We start from the raw sequence: 15,058 nt of genomic DNA, 5'->3' as shown, positions 1-15,058 counted from the left end.
CTTCCGGCTGCCCTGCGGGCGAGCTGAGCTCCCTCACACAGCTAGAGAACAGCCTGAGGGAGAGAAAGGCGATGGCTGGGTGGGAAGCCTTCTGTGAGCCTGTGAACTGTCCTCCATGGCTGTGGGGACCTCCAGGTGGGTTGAGGAAGGAGGGGCAGGCCACTGACAGGGTCTGCCACGGTCAGGAACACTTGCCAATCAGTGGGAGCAGAACTGGTACCCCAATTCCTCTCCTATCTGTGTCTGGTCCACCGTTTGCTGGGAACTAGCCTCTACTTCAAGACATCAGATGAAAAGGTAACTCCCCCCACCCGCCCCTCCCGCCCCTGGGACACAGAATGTCACAGGGACTTTGAAAGAATTCAGGGAAAATGTGCAGTGTCCAAGGACGTTGGTGGGGATGACATTGGGACATGCCTGGCCTCTCGGCTGCCCACTCGCCCATGTGTGTAAAGAAGGGCCCCCTGACACATTCCCCTGGCTTCCTCCTACAGGACTCTGCCCTCTGGGCGCCTTCTGTGTAAGGGGCCCACACTGGGCACCGTGCGGGTGTCAGGAGGACACGAGGGCTAATCAGACCCCATCCCAGCCTCCTGCAGCCCGGGGGAGGGTGGATGGGGGCCGCAGAGACTGCCAACCCCGGCAGGCTGAGTGACGGGCTCTGCGCACGGGGTCCTTCCAGGAGGCCCATGAGTGCCCCCCTTGACGGCCATAAAGAGGAAATACGAGCAACAACTTCATCTGCTGCTTCACAAGACTCCTCACGCGCCTCTCCCAGGCAGATTATGTTCTGAGTTTATGAGGGAAGCGTACTTGTCATTTTTGCCCCTTATCCTGGGAGCCAATCTCTCACCTTGGCCTGGAAATACAGCCTTGCCATTTGACTAGTTTCCTTGCCTGTATGACCCCCTGTCCCTGCACACACACACACACACACACACACAGGGAATGCCCCAGGAACAGAAAACCCAGACCCTGGCCTCCTCTCTGCCTTCAGCTAGTCACAAGCCTCAGGACAAGTCAGGTCCCTCCTAGGCCTCATTTTTCGCATCTGTAAAATGGGGATCCTGGATGAGTCCCTCGCTAAGGCCCTTTTCAGCCCCAGCTTTCCATGTCCTGACTGTAAAGAGCCCCCAGGGATGCTCAGCCCCTGTCCAGGAGCTATAGACCCGCAAAGGGTGGACAACAGGCATCTCAGGGCCCTCTCCCCTCCGGAACCCTCTCCTTCAAGGAGGCACCCTCCCCATCTTGGGACCCTGCCTGCCATGCTGATTCTCCAGGCCCGCTGGGGGGAAGTAAGCAGAGGTGTGTGGTGGTGGGTGGCGTCCTGCTGTGCCCTTTCTGCAACAGGGAGCAGAGCCTGAGCAGAGCCACCTGTGTCCTGACACAGGAGGAACATGAGGCTCAGTGAGGTGATGCGGCCGCCAGGCTACCCTCTACTCCCACCCTTTGACTCGGCTTGTGTCAGCACAGAGGCTCGCGTTCCACATAACCACGTGTTCCCTGTGGCTTTGGGGTCCAGAAGGGAAAGCTTGGGGGTGGCTCCCTGGCTCCTCCTTTGCCTATGACCCTGTGGGGGACAGTGGCTCAGGATTTGGAGGCCAGAAGAGCTTTTCAACAGGGCCCTACTCCCCAGCTCCCCCAGAAGGTAGGCCTAAAGCAAAGGGTTTCTAGGGCATAGACCCCGACAGCTGACTATGGGGCCTTCAAAGACTCAGCTCCCATGTCCTACTGGGTGGAGGGAACAGCAGTGAGCTGGGCCCCAAGGGACCCACCATAGGACACACTCCTGCAACGAGGGGCCGTCCCCTTTGCCTTTGTGGTATTTGATACTGACTTGCTCAGGTCATGAAGTCTGCTCGTGGCCCTTGCTTTTGAAAAGCACACCCAACTTCTCACCTGTTGGCGTTCCCCAGCATCACGGCCAAGTGAGTGATTATCGCTGCACCCCAGGTAGGGAAACTGAGGCTCCAGGAGCAGAAGAGACTGAGTCAAGGTCAGGCAGCAGGCCATCCGCTGGCTCGAGCCTCCGATGCTCATTCCTCACCAAGCCCTTGATTTCCTAGTGAGGGAAAGAATTGGGGGGCGTGCGGGGAAGTAGACCAGTTCTCCCTTGGGGCCTGGGGCACACCTGTTCCTTTTGCCAAGGGAGCCTGTGACCAGGAGGTCACTAGGAAGAGGAGGCAGGGTTTTCAAAGAAGATAGAAATAGAGACAGAAAAGAATAAAGGGTGGGGAACCTGCGTGATTCAAACTCCCTCGCCAGCCACCTCCTGTGTCTGCGTGTCCGGCCACCCCCTCTCCTCGCACCTTCCATTTTACATCAGCGTTCAATCATCTTTTCCCATTCTCTTCGTCTCTTCCATTTTTATCTTACGCTGCCCGTGAAAATTGGTGTGAAATAAAAAGGCAACTCTGCCTACAGATGTAATCAATTGATCTGGCAGGTGCCCACGGACGCCTAGAAGGAGGAGCCAATGTCCAGTGTAGACATCCCCTCCCTGCATCTTCCTTCCCCACTCCCTCCCTTCCAGCTTCTCGGTCCCCCTTCTTTTACTTTCCTGTCTCCTTCTTCTCGTGCTTTGATCTTCTTGTTATTTTCTGCTTTGCATTTGATGGAAATAAACCAGCCTCTGGGCTCCCCTCCCTTTCTTCATTATTATTTGTTATGTGAGCGTCAGTGGAGGGGAAGGTGTCTGTCTTCCCCGCCGCTCTACGTGATGCTGGGAGATGCTCAGGGCTCCCAGGGGCCTTGTCAGTCTTTCCACAGAAGTGGGACCAGTTTCAAGATCTTGAAGGAGCCCAGCCTCCTAACCCCTCACAGACATCCCCAGATAGAAGATAGGTCTATAAAACCAGCCCAGGAATGAACATCTCTCCATTATCCAGGAAAGGAGGAAACGTTCTGGGTGGGAGACTTGTATATTTTCACTCATTAATTCACTTATTTAAAAAAGTATTTATTAAGCATCACTATAGGTCAGCCACTGGGGGTATGGAAATTAACAGAACAGTCACAGACCCTTCCCAAGAGTGTCACCTGGCACAGGGTAGGTGTTCAACAAACGGGGCTCACTGTTGGTTATTATTATTCTGGAAGTCTCAATTAGAGGGCAAAATACTTAATGGTGTTTAATAAATGTTAGTTTCCTCCCTTCTACAGGCAAGAGAGATTAATTTTGTCTGATATCCGTTTATTGGTCTTTGTTGTTGTTTTAATACAAGAAAGGATGGAGGAGTGAAACCACAATGTTCGCTCTGTTGTAGTCTAGATTAGAAGATATTCATTAAACACAAATAAACTTCTGATTAAAAATTTGTGATAACTGGTGTGAAGAAAAAGCACAGGGCACTACGAGGACTTGCTTTAGAAAGGCCAGGGATGGGGTGCGCGTCTGTGGACCAGCATCTTTAGAAGCATCGTTTAAGAGGTGGTTCTCAAAGGACGGCTCCCACAGCAGCAGCACCAGGGAACCCGTTCAAAATGCAAATTCTCAGGCTGTCCTGGAACTACTGAATCAGAAGCTCTGGGATGAGGCCCAGCTACCCGAGTGTCAGTGAGCTCTCCAGAGGAGTCTGGTGCTTTCTGAAGCGTGAGAACCGCGGATGTAAGCTGAGACTGGAAGCTGGCCACATGATGGGGAGAAAGAGGACGTTCCAGGCAGAGCAACAGCACGTACCAGGGCCCTGGGGCAGGAAAGCCCATGGGGAGGAGGCCAGTGTGGCTGGGGTGTAGAAAGGGAGGGAGAGAGGACCTTGAAGAACCTTAGAGACCACCATAAAGAGCGTGGATTTTCTCCTCAGACCACCAGGACCCCCTAGAGGGCTCTCAGCAAAAGATGATACCAAACAATGTCAATGTCACAGAATCCTGCTTTTATCAGTGCAGAAGGCCAAGGTTTAAACAAACACCATTTGTAGCCTGGCTCCCAGCTGTTCCCTGGGTCTCTGGCCCCCTCCCTGGCCACACCTGCCCCGGCGGTCGGGCCCCCTGTCAGCCCCCAAGGAAGGACACCCTCGTGGGGGTGCCGGGGGTGGTGCGGGAGGCCCTGCTGGAAAGCTCGTCCTTTTCACTCCATGCCTTTTGATACTTAATAGGATTTTCTAACTGTCTGCATATATTATTTTTTATCTTTAAAAAAATGTCAATAGGGGGTATCAAAACAGTGGGATTATAGGTTATTTTTGTTTCTGGTCTACAAGTTCCTGAATTTTATGAAATAAAAGCAAACACCATTTTGTAAAGCTAATATTTATCAAATACGGTTCTGCATCAGGTACTCTGGTGAGTTCCCTCTTCAGGCCCTCATCAAATGTTCACGGAGCCCCTGCTGTGCCCCAGGCAGCGGCGGGCCTGGGACAGACAGGAGGAGACCAGGGTCCTGCCTCCAGGGACCTTCCCTTCTAATGGCCGATAAACAAATGTAAACTGCAAAAATATATGTCAGAGTTTGCCCAGGAAAGGGAACCGGGCCTGCGGGTGGGCTGGTCAGGGAAAGCCTGAGAAGGTGGCAGCTGGGGGAAGACCCAAGAGGGAGATGAAAGAATTGGGGATGAGCGGCAGGAGGATCATGGGAGCACACCCTAAGGTGGGCGCTGACCTGAGGAAGAACAGCGAAGAGGACGGGTGGCTTAGGAGGGTGGGGGAGACGGGCAGGAGGGGACAGGGAGGGCTTTGTGGGCCACCGTGTGGATTGTGGCTTTTACGTGGGAGCCGGTGGCCCTCAGGATGTGATCTGACATTTTGAAAGGATCGCTGGGCTACTGGATGAGAACAGCCTGAGAGAGGGGCAGGACAAGAGTGAAGCTCCTAGAGGAGGGTTTTGCAACAATCCAGGTGGGAGACGGGGTCAGCTTGGGCTGGTGCAGGAGCAGTAAGAGTAAGACATGGTCCGATCCTGGACAGGCTCGAAGTGGGAGCCGACAGGACTTGGTGCTGGATTGGACAAGAGAAGACAGACTGGAGACTCGAGGATGGCGCCCGCGTTTTTGACTTGAGCAACTGAAAAGATAGAGTTGCCATTTACTTAGATGGGGAAGACTGGGGGAGAAACAGGCTTTTTGAGGGGAAAGGAGAGCTGGTTCATTTGGTTTAGAACCTGTAACATTTGAGATGCCATTGTGTTAGTTTGGATCCTCCGAGGGCAGACTCAAGACAGGACTGGACGCTCAAGGGACATTGGGAGAAATGCCTGTGAAGGATGAAGGGGAGGGAGCAGCAGCAGGTGGGGAGAACCCTCAGACTGCAATGCAGGACTGTGACCTGTGAAAGGAGAGGGGGAGGGAAGGAGGACTGGGCAGGAGAGCCTCCACCACAGCACAGTTCCAAGAACATTTCTACCAGGCCAGTGGGGGCTCCTTGAGCCAATATCCCTCATTAGTGGTGTCCATCCCACAGCAATGGGCCTGCACTAACACCCTCTCCTCCCAGTGCTCAGTCGCTGGCTGGGGGAAGCCCACAGGATGCAGGTGACCTGGGACTGGGTCAAGTGGGCATCAGTCACCATGCTCCCGTAACCGGAGGGGTGAGCAGAAACTTCTCACGGCTGCCACAGCCTGTTAGACACAGAAGTGGAGATATTGAGTAAGCAGTTGGATATACGAGTCTGGAGTTCAATGTGAGGTCCAAGCTGAAGATAAAAATTTAAGAGTCTTCAGCTTATAAACAGTATTTAAAGGCAAGAGAATGGATGAGGTGTGCATAGTTGGCTGAGATGAGCTGTCGAAGGACCAAGTCCTGAGATGCAGCTGCATTCAAAGTTGGGGGATGAGGACGATACAGTGACGGGGGCCAGGGACCCAGGAGGGAAACCAGACCCTGTGAGGCCCTGGAGGTCAAGGAAAGAAATTGTTTCGAGGAGGAGGGACTATGACCTTCCAGAATACTACCAATCACTGTTTATTTAGCATCCTTCACAGGGCCGGCAATTTGCCAATGACTTCATGTGCATCATTTCACTCAATGGGTCTTCTCACCTGTGCTGGGTGCTGTGGGTGCTGCCCGATTCCCCCTCGGGACCAACACATCCATCCCCTAGTTGCTGGGAGTGTTGGCTGCTCATACCCAAGGTTACACCCCCTCCCCAGGGGAGGACAAAGCAAAGACCCAGCCTCCTTGCTGCCATTTGGGACACTTCGAAAGGAGGACCATCCCCACTTCAGAGCTACTGGCAGGACCAGCTGAAGCCTCGGTTGCAGCCAGAGTCAAGTGTCTTCCTCCATCAGGGGACAGGATTACTGACTGCACGGGGCTGGGGGGAGCACTGCCTCCTCGAGAATCTACTAGATGCTTCCATGAGAAATGGGAAACTCGCAGACTCTCCGGCCACTCTGTTCCCACTTGTGACCCACATCACCCCCTCTAGACACGCCTTATCCCCCCTTTCCAGCTACTTTCTCCCTTCCCGTGGCACTTATCACCTCCCGACATACTGGCTCATTTCCTTATTTATCTGTCTACTATTTACAGTCCATCTTCCTTCTTTCCTAGAACGTCTGCTCCATGAGGGCAAGGACATTTCTCAGTTTTGTTCACTGACATATCCCAAGTGCCAAGAACAGTGCCTACTCTTCAGTAGATGCTAACAAACGCTTGTTGAACGAATTCACGAATGAGTTGGCTGTAGACATCGTGCAGCCCCACTCTCCCATTCCTTGCTGGAATCCACCCATCCTGTGTGGGCAGAACGAACCAGACCTCTGGACACAGAGGCAGCGTGGAAGGCGGTGACTCAGCGCTGGGCTACGATTTAGAGTCTGGGAGCAACCTTACTCAGTCTCCTCATCTCTAAGAGGAGATGCCAGTGACAGCTACCTCACAAGATAGTCCCCCAAAATTACCCTGAGGTCTTCCTGGAATGCCGTCCATAAGGCTGACCTTGCCCTTTGAACCTGCAGTCCAGCCTGATGCCGAGGCCTTGTTTCAGGACATCCTCAGCATCTGGAAGATGCTGGGAGAGGAATTCTTTTCAGAATGGTACCCACTGAACACCCACAAGAGGAGAACAAGAGAAACCCACTTCAGACAGATGCTGCCCTGAAGAGAGGAGCACAAGGGCCCGTCAGGCAGGGCCCAAAGGAGACTCAGGAGGTTCCTACCCAGAGGTGCTTATCTTCCAGAGAGTAAGACCAGCAAGTAGCTTAAGAGCAACGCTTGTCGGCTAATGAGCGCAGACGAGAGTCCTGAGTGTGAGAGGCCCCCGAGGGACGTCTGAGCGGGCTTCAGCAAAGAGGGCCTCCCAGAGGAAGGGAGCGCTCAGATTCCTGTGCAAGTTGGCGTGGACCAGACAAATGACAGGAAAGGCTCCATCATTCCTCCTTGTCCGGGGTCACAGGGACGTCCCAGCTCCACCACCTTCCAGCAGGGTGACCTTGGCTAAGTTACAAAAGCTCCCAGGCCTCAGTGTCACCATCTGCGAAATGGGAAGCATAGTGAGCTTATGTGCCTGAAAATCTTCATAAAGCGCAAAGCAGTGGTTCCCGGACTTTGAGGTTTCACAGGCGGGGAAATTTCCAAAACTCTGGGGCTGACACAGGATTCCAACTTTCTATTCCACCAGATGAGGACATTCCGCCAGGTAAGGAAAACACAAACACTACCCATTGTCACTATTCTATAATCGAAGAGGAAACACACCTTATGCGAAAAAATGAAGGCAGGCCACAATCTCCAAACAAAAGACAGTCCTTTACAGAAAAGAAAACTTATGGGGAAAGAATGAACTTGTAGGGAAAACTCACTGGCTTGTCCTTGTTTGTCTCATTTTGCCAAAGGCGGGGGAAATTCTTCTGTGAGAACATTGGGTCCGGCCAAAGGAAGCTGCCCACAGCCGGAGGCCCGAGCTTCAGGCTCCCCGGGGGCTGTGGGGAGAGGCTCAGGCCCCTGTCCCGCATTTAGGCCCCACAGAGGGAGGCTTTCCAGTGCAGTTCCCTGCGGGAGCAGAGCAAGAGGCTTCTCTCCGTGGGAGGCGTGACCCGGGCACAGGCACCGTGGGGAGAGCTGGCAGTCACAGGAAACACAGCAAGTGTGCGTGCGGTCCCAGTGCGCGGGACACCATTCTAAGGCTTCCTGAGCCCAAGCTCTTTGTTGCTCACAACAACCCTGTGAAAAAGGAACTCTTACCATGCCTGTTTTACAGCTGGGGAAACTGAGGCACGGTGAAGTTCCGTCACCTCCTCGACTCTCACAGCTAGTAAGTGGCAGAGCCAGGGTGATAATTCAGCCAGTCTGGTTAGAGTGCATGCTCTTAACGGCCCCATCAGCTGGCCAAGACAGAGAAACAGAGGGAGAGAGAGAGGAGCAGGTTGATCTACTGGCGCAAAGAGGCAAATTCCCAGCAGAACCACCACTCCGCCCAAAGGTCCAGAGGCTGGCGAGTCAGGTCCCAAGCAGCGAAGCTGCATTCCTGTATGAGTTCCCCACTGTGCTGGGATGAATAGCGACTTTCAAAAAGATGCGTCCAGGGGCCAGCCTGTGGCGAAGTGGTTCAAGTTCCATGCACTCCACTTCGGCGGCCCAGGTTTGTGGATTTGGATCCTGGGCACCGACCTACTCTAGTCATCAGCCATGCTGTGGAGGCATCCCACATACAAAATAGAGGAAGACTGGCACAGATGTTAGCTCAGGGAGAATCTTCCTCAAGCCAAAAAAAAAAAAAAAAAGAGGAAGCTTGGCAACAGATGTTAGCTCAGGGTGAATCTTCCTCACCGAAAAAAAAAAAAAAAAGACATGCGCAAGTCCCAACCCCCTGGAACCTGTAAAGGTGAACTTATTTGGAGAAAACGCATTTTCAGGTATAATTAAAGATCTGGAGGTGAGATCATCCTGGAATTTGGGTGGGCCCTAGATTCCATGAAGAGTGTCCTTATAAGAGACAGACAAGGAGCAGACACACAGAGACACACAGGGGACAAGGTCATGTAGAGATCGAGCAGAGATTGGAGTGATCTATCTACAAGTCAAGAGATGCCAGGATCCCTGGCAGGACCCGAAGCCAGGAGGCAGGCCTGGGGTAGATTCGCCCTCAAGGAACCAGTCTTGCAGCACCCTGATCTTGGATATCTGGCCTCCAGAACTGTGAAAGAACCAATTTCTGTTGTTTGAAGGCCCCGAGTTTGTGGTCCTCTGTTACGGCAGTCCAGGAAACTGAAGCACCCCCTTTCCCACTTCCTCCCCACCACCTCCTGTCCCTCTCCCCACCGGAGAGCCAGAGACTTCCGCCTCCCCCTCCCTCCACCCTGCCCCCTCTTCGCACCCATCCCCACTGAACCCATCATCAAAATGCTGTATCGGTGAGGTCCCCATAGCAACGGCTCTGATGCCAGAACCCAGGATTACGACACCGGATCAGCCAGCGAGACAGCCTTGAGGTGGGGGCCTGGAGGGGTCTGCTGAGAAAACAAACAGCCGCAGGAAGGCAACACCAAGTGACAAACCCACTGGGATTTATATTCGCTGCTCTTCAAGAAAACAAAGGCTGGGAAAAGTGCCTCTTAACCAGATGAATAATCTGCCATTATTACAGAGCAAAGAGGCTGGAAAAAGCGCGCAGCGCTGGGAGCGGCTGCGTTCTGGGCGCGCGGTCTCCCCCAGTGTGGGATGCAGGCAAAGCCACCTCCCTGGTTGCTTCTGAGATGCACCTTCATCCAGGGGCCCGCCTGTCCCTCCCACTCGGAGACCCACAGGTGAACAGCCCGGGCCCGGGGTGCACAGCCTCCCGGCCCTGATCGTGGCCTGAACGCTCTGCCCTCTCTCTGTCTGTGCTTGGCTCTGGATGGACACAGTCACTGTCCCCGACACGAGCCCCATGCCCTTCACTTCCATGGTGACCACGTCCGGGGGGCTAGCCCCAGGGCTGTGTTCCGTCTCCCCTCATCTCCCAACGCCTCCTGGACCAGCCGGCAGAGCCCGGGGCTTCTCAGCAGGCGACCGACGGTACCAGCTTCCGCTGCGGACAGCGCCCCCTGCCGGCCCCCGTCCGCTCCTGCCCGGGCTGGAGCCTCGCAAGTCAGCTCCTCTCTCCTCCAGCCCCACGTCCCATCAGGGGTCACCTGACACCTTCCTCTTCGCTGGCCCTCTGCGCTCTCTTCCCGTCGGCTCCCCCTGCAGCTCCTCCAGCCCACTCACGACTTGGATGTCAAGACTCCAGTCCCACCAGCCAAGCCACCGCGGCTCCCAGACGCCCTCTCTACATGCGTCCTCAGGCAAAGCCCGTCCTCCCGCTTTCTTTCCCAAGAAAGGCCCTTCCCACATGTGTGCACTCACACACAGACACACTCACACAGACACATTCACACTTACACACACACAGACACTCACAGACTCATTCACACAGGTACTCTCACATACCACGTAGAGACACACTCATCCACACACAAACACACTCATTCACACAGAGACACTCTCATTCACACAGACACACTAATACTTATTCACACGCTCACACACACTCAATTACACTCACGCATTCATACGCTCACAGACACTCACACAACCCTCTCTTGCACATTCTCACACACGCCTGCACGCACACGCACAGTCCAGTGCCGGAGCTCGGGCGTGTCTGGCAGCCACACCAGTGCTACATCCCCGGAGAGTGGTGAGACCTCACTGCAGTCAGGCAGCGGGCTCTGAGCTGGGGTGTCAACACCCTCGAGAGCCCCATGAAGGCAGGAATGGGCTGTAGTGTCTCCCTGTCTGCCTCTTCCACGCTCTCACCTCCCAACTCACCTAGCACAGTGAAGACACACAGGAGCTTCTTCATAAATATTTCTGAAATGAGCGGTCATGAACCATCCAAGCTTAAACCTACAGAAGAAGGCATGGTGGCTGCCATTTTGAAACCCAGAACGTCAAATTAGCCTTGGTTAAAATCCCTGGACCATTCTCCAAAAGAAGGAGAGTGGAGAAAGAACGTCAATGTCCTTAACTGTCTGCTTCTATTCCAAGTACCCCTGACTCCGAGCCTTCGTTGACAAAACCCCGAATCCTGGAAACACCCCCGCATCACTACAAGCTCTCTCTAGTGTTCAGTACAAGCGAACCCCAACTTTTGGTTGTGGTGTGAATGAGTAAATGAATGAATCGTTTAGCATCACTTTGCCCTGGGCCTTCCTTAGCACAGGTCTGGGTACAGTTAAGGCATCCATCGAGATGGGTGACTGGATGGATAGATGGACCTTTACAATCTGGCTTAAAACTCACTTCTAAGACGCTTTCTGAAATGTTTCCACTCTACTCTGCTCTCTCTTTTTATTGGCGTTTTCTTGGTATGTAATAGATTCAACCTGAGCAATATTACTGGTTTTAGCCATTTCACCCTCACGAGAGCATGAGTGTGTGTGAACCTATCACCATCCCCTCCCCCCATCTGTCCATAGCTCCTCCCCAGCATGGACTGTGCTGTTTCCATCATGCCTTCCTTGAGGAGACTGCAGGGCTGGGGCACCCCCTGGTTGGGGGGCGTGTGTGGGAGCTCTGGCAAGGGCGGCTCCATTGCAGATGCTTCTTGGAGCACATGGCCTGGCTGGTAAGTTTTGGGGATGAGGGCAGGTAACAAGACCTCTCTAGAGCCAGGAGAACACACCTCTTAGCTGCAATTTCTTCCCCTTTATGGGAAAGCAGCCAAGTGCTAGTCCCTTCCAGACCCTACGGAAACGTCTGATTGCTTTGCTGGGAAGCCCCACTTACAGGGAAGACGGCGTGGCTGCTGGAGGAGTCTCCCACCATGCTTCACAGGAGAGGAGGAACAGGAGGCCCAGAGAGGTCGGTGCAGAATTGGAATCACCCTGGCAGACCAGGCTTTTTCTACACTACAGCCTTAGCCACCATGCCCTGGCTCCTCTTAACCTTGTTTCCAGAAGCGAAAGGAAGAAGGAAAATGCAGTCATTTTCCAGAAAGATCTAGAAGCTCCCAGAAATTGCCAGAAATCTCCAGGCTTGTCTCTCGATACAGTGACGCAGCATATTATGATGTTCTAGTTACCCATGCGCTTGATAGGGGCACAGCCTCAGCCTTGTTTCCTCATACTCAGGCTAAATTAAACCAAATCGACAAAGCCGCACAGAAGCCTCCAGTGTTGGCACCAGGAGAGCCCCTGGAGGGTGCAGTGTCCTCATTTTATGTTTCCTGATCTGTAAAATGGGGTGATATTAGCACTGACATCGCAGGTCCCCATCAGGACTAAACGACAGAAACCCTGTAAAACACTTGGCATCTTGCCTTCTACATAGCAAGTGCTAAGTAATGATTGAGGAGGAGGAGGGGGAGGAAGGCCAAGACGAAACTGCGCCCTGCCCAAGGTCACTGAGCGACTTAGTGGCAGAGCTGCAGTTAGAACACGAGTCTCTCTGACTTAGGACACTCGGGCTGGCCCCGCTGCCATTGCCTAGTGCTCTTGTAGCTCCATGCCTCACTCGGGCCCCACTCACATCTCCAAAGCAACAACAGAACCTATAGTGACCCCGGCAGGCCTCGGCCTCCAGAGACTGTCCAGCCCATGGCTGACTGCCTCTGGGAACAGAGGGATAACAGGCACAGGGAGCGTTCCTACACAAAGAAGCTTCCGTGGAGTTCTGCCGGACTCCAGGGTTCCGTCTCCAGAGACGCCATCCCTGAAGGAGCAGCTGCCTCTCCTCTTCCTCCTCTCTCCTCCTTCTCCTCCCGAGCTTCTTTAGCACACACACTGGATTGGGGGCCAGGAGGCCCGGGTTGGAGGGCAGCTCAGCCACGGGCTGACTCTGTAAACTCTGTCAAATCCTTTGACCGTCCTGAGCCTGTCTCCTAGAGAACTTCCAAAGTCCCAGACGAATGCAAGCTCAGGAGTTCCCCGAGCTCTGCCAAACGTCTAAGCAGAAAGAGTTCAGGATGCACTTTGCTACAATGCAGGGTGATTTGGGGGCCCCAGCAGCTGACCCAGAGAGGTAAATGGCTCGTGCATCACCTCCCAGCTCAGTCCCACCAGCCCAGCCCAGGCCACTGCTCCCTCTGCTCGGCCCCCTTGGCCACCCCTCTCAGGACTGTGAGTGTGGGAGCTGCAGGCCCACATCCCAGCACGCGCCGCCCTCCGTCTGGGTTCTTCCGGCTGTGTGCTGTGGACATGAGCGAGAGCAGCCCATTCGTCTCCATCTGGTGCTTTGCTGGGTCACCTTACGTGCAGAGTTCATGATGGAGCCTTTCAGTGATGCCTCCCGGCCGAAGCAAATCTGACATCTATAATGGCCTGAGGAAAGGTCGTAGCCTGGGGGTCCGCATGGCTCTGCCACAGAAATTTAAGGAGCAGTTTGCCACCATAAAGGACTGTCTGCTCGGTGGCCTGCTCACCTGTGCCAGCTGCCTCCTGCTCTCTTCCCTGATGATGTGGATACGAATCCTCTTGCAACAGCAGCCCGGATGAATTCACTCTCCAGCACTACACGTAAGAGCTGAATACAGGTACCCGCCTCCATCTCCAGGCAACGTGCCCTGTGATTAAACCTGCTGCTGGCGGGAGGCGGGAGCCTTCCAGAAGAGTTCACGTCCACCGACCTATTTCCTGGGGTTTATCTCTTTATTTGCCCAGAGACGATCCAAAAAGTCTGCAAGTAGAAAAAACCTCAGGAAGTAAATGTGCTAAATTGTGTTCCAGGCTTATTTGCCGGGAGGGGGCGCAGGGAGGAGTTGGGTGGGATTCAAGACGTGAGCCTTTCATTCTTAATCTGTACATACATTTTTAATGTTTTTTTTTCTTTTTCTTTTTCAAGTTAACAAAAACGACACCTTCCCTGGGGGGAAAGGCATGCGTTGAAATGCCTTCATTTCGACTTGACACAAGCTACAGCGAAGGAAAGAAGGGAAAGTGTGCTGCTGAGGCCCAGGCGGTCGTAGGATTCAGTGAGGGGCTGGGTAGGGGGCCGCGTGGGAAGGAAGGACAAACCCTTGGAAGAAGAAGATCGCTCCCAGCTCCCAGCATCACTGAAGACTTGATATTTGCTCAACTTTGCGAGATTCTGTGAAGAATGGTTCTCGCCAGCACCCTCAGTCTCTCTCTGGTGAGCTGTTTATTTATAATCCCGGTTTCGCTCCTGCAGGTGTTCATAACGTCCTCACCCTCAGTCCTGAATCGATCTGAATTTCACAAACGGAATCTGTAGCCCGGGGAAGGCATTGCTCACATGGCTGAGCTCTGTATCTCCTTCCTTTGCAACAACTGTGGAATATTTGAGATGGTTTGTTTGGGGGTTACTTTGTTACGGGTAGAAATGAGAAAACTTTCCAAGTGGCTCTTGAGTGAACCAAAATTGACATTTACAACAAATAGTGCGAGAAAAGGTCCCAATTGAAAAAAAGGTATAAGCCCCTGTCAAAGAAATAGGAGAAGTTGCTTCTCATCTAATTGGTTCATAGGGGCGGAGAGCTCTTAAGAGCGGGGCCACAGAGCAGAGAAAGAGCCCGGGGTCTCAGCACTGCAGCCCAGCCCCGGAACCAGCTCCCACCCCGGCCGCTTCAGAGTTGAGGATGGAGCCAGTCGGCTCAGCTGAAGTCAGGTCACCTTGAACAAGCACCAGTGCAAAACTCTGTCAGGAAGAGCCTCAAAACTGTCAGAGGCTCTCACATCGCTGGTACCGGGGAATCTTGACTCCTCACATGACAGCAAAGCTCAGAGGCGTGCCATTTTCAGACAACTCTTGGCAAGATGCCTCCGGATGTAACAGTCCTTACCGGCGTTTACAGACAGCCGAGAGGGCACGGAGGAAGCCAAAGCTGGCGGCATTGTGTCTTCATTCAGGGAAGACACTTCTCTGATTGTTTCCAGCAAGGCCTTGAGCCGAGGTATATGAGGCCACCACGTGTTTTTTTCTTTCACTTTTTGCTATTATAAAAAATGACAAATATACACAAATAGACAGAATGGTGTAGCAAAGCCCCATATCCCCATAATGCAGCTCCAGCCAGCACCCCGCCGTGCTTATTTCATCTGACCGTCCTTCCCTCGACGCTCTTCCTCTTGATTATTTTTTTTTGCAGTTTCTTAGATAAAATTTATATGCATTGAAATGCACAAATCTTCACTCTACGATT

Source organism: Equus caballus, chromosome 11 (assembly GCF_041296265.1).
Source record: "Equus caballus isolate H_3958 breed thoroughbred chromosome 11, TB-T2T, whole genome shotgun sequence".
Taxonomy (NCBI): Eukaryota; Metazoa; Chordata; class Mammalia; order Perissodactyla; family Equidae; genus Equus; species Equus caballus.
The sequence above is the reverse complement of the archived record's forward strand: the minus strand, read 5'-3'. Positions refer to the sequence as shown.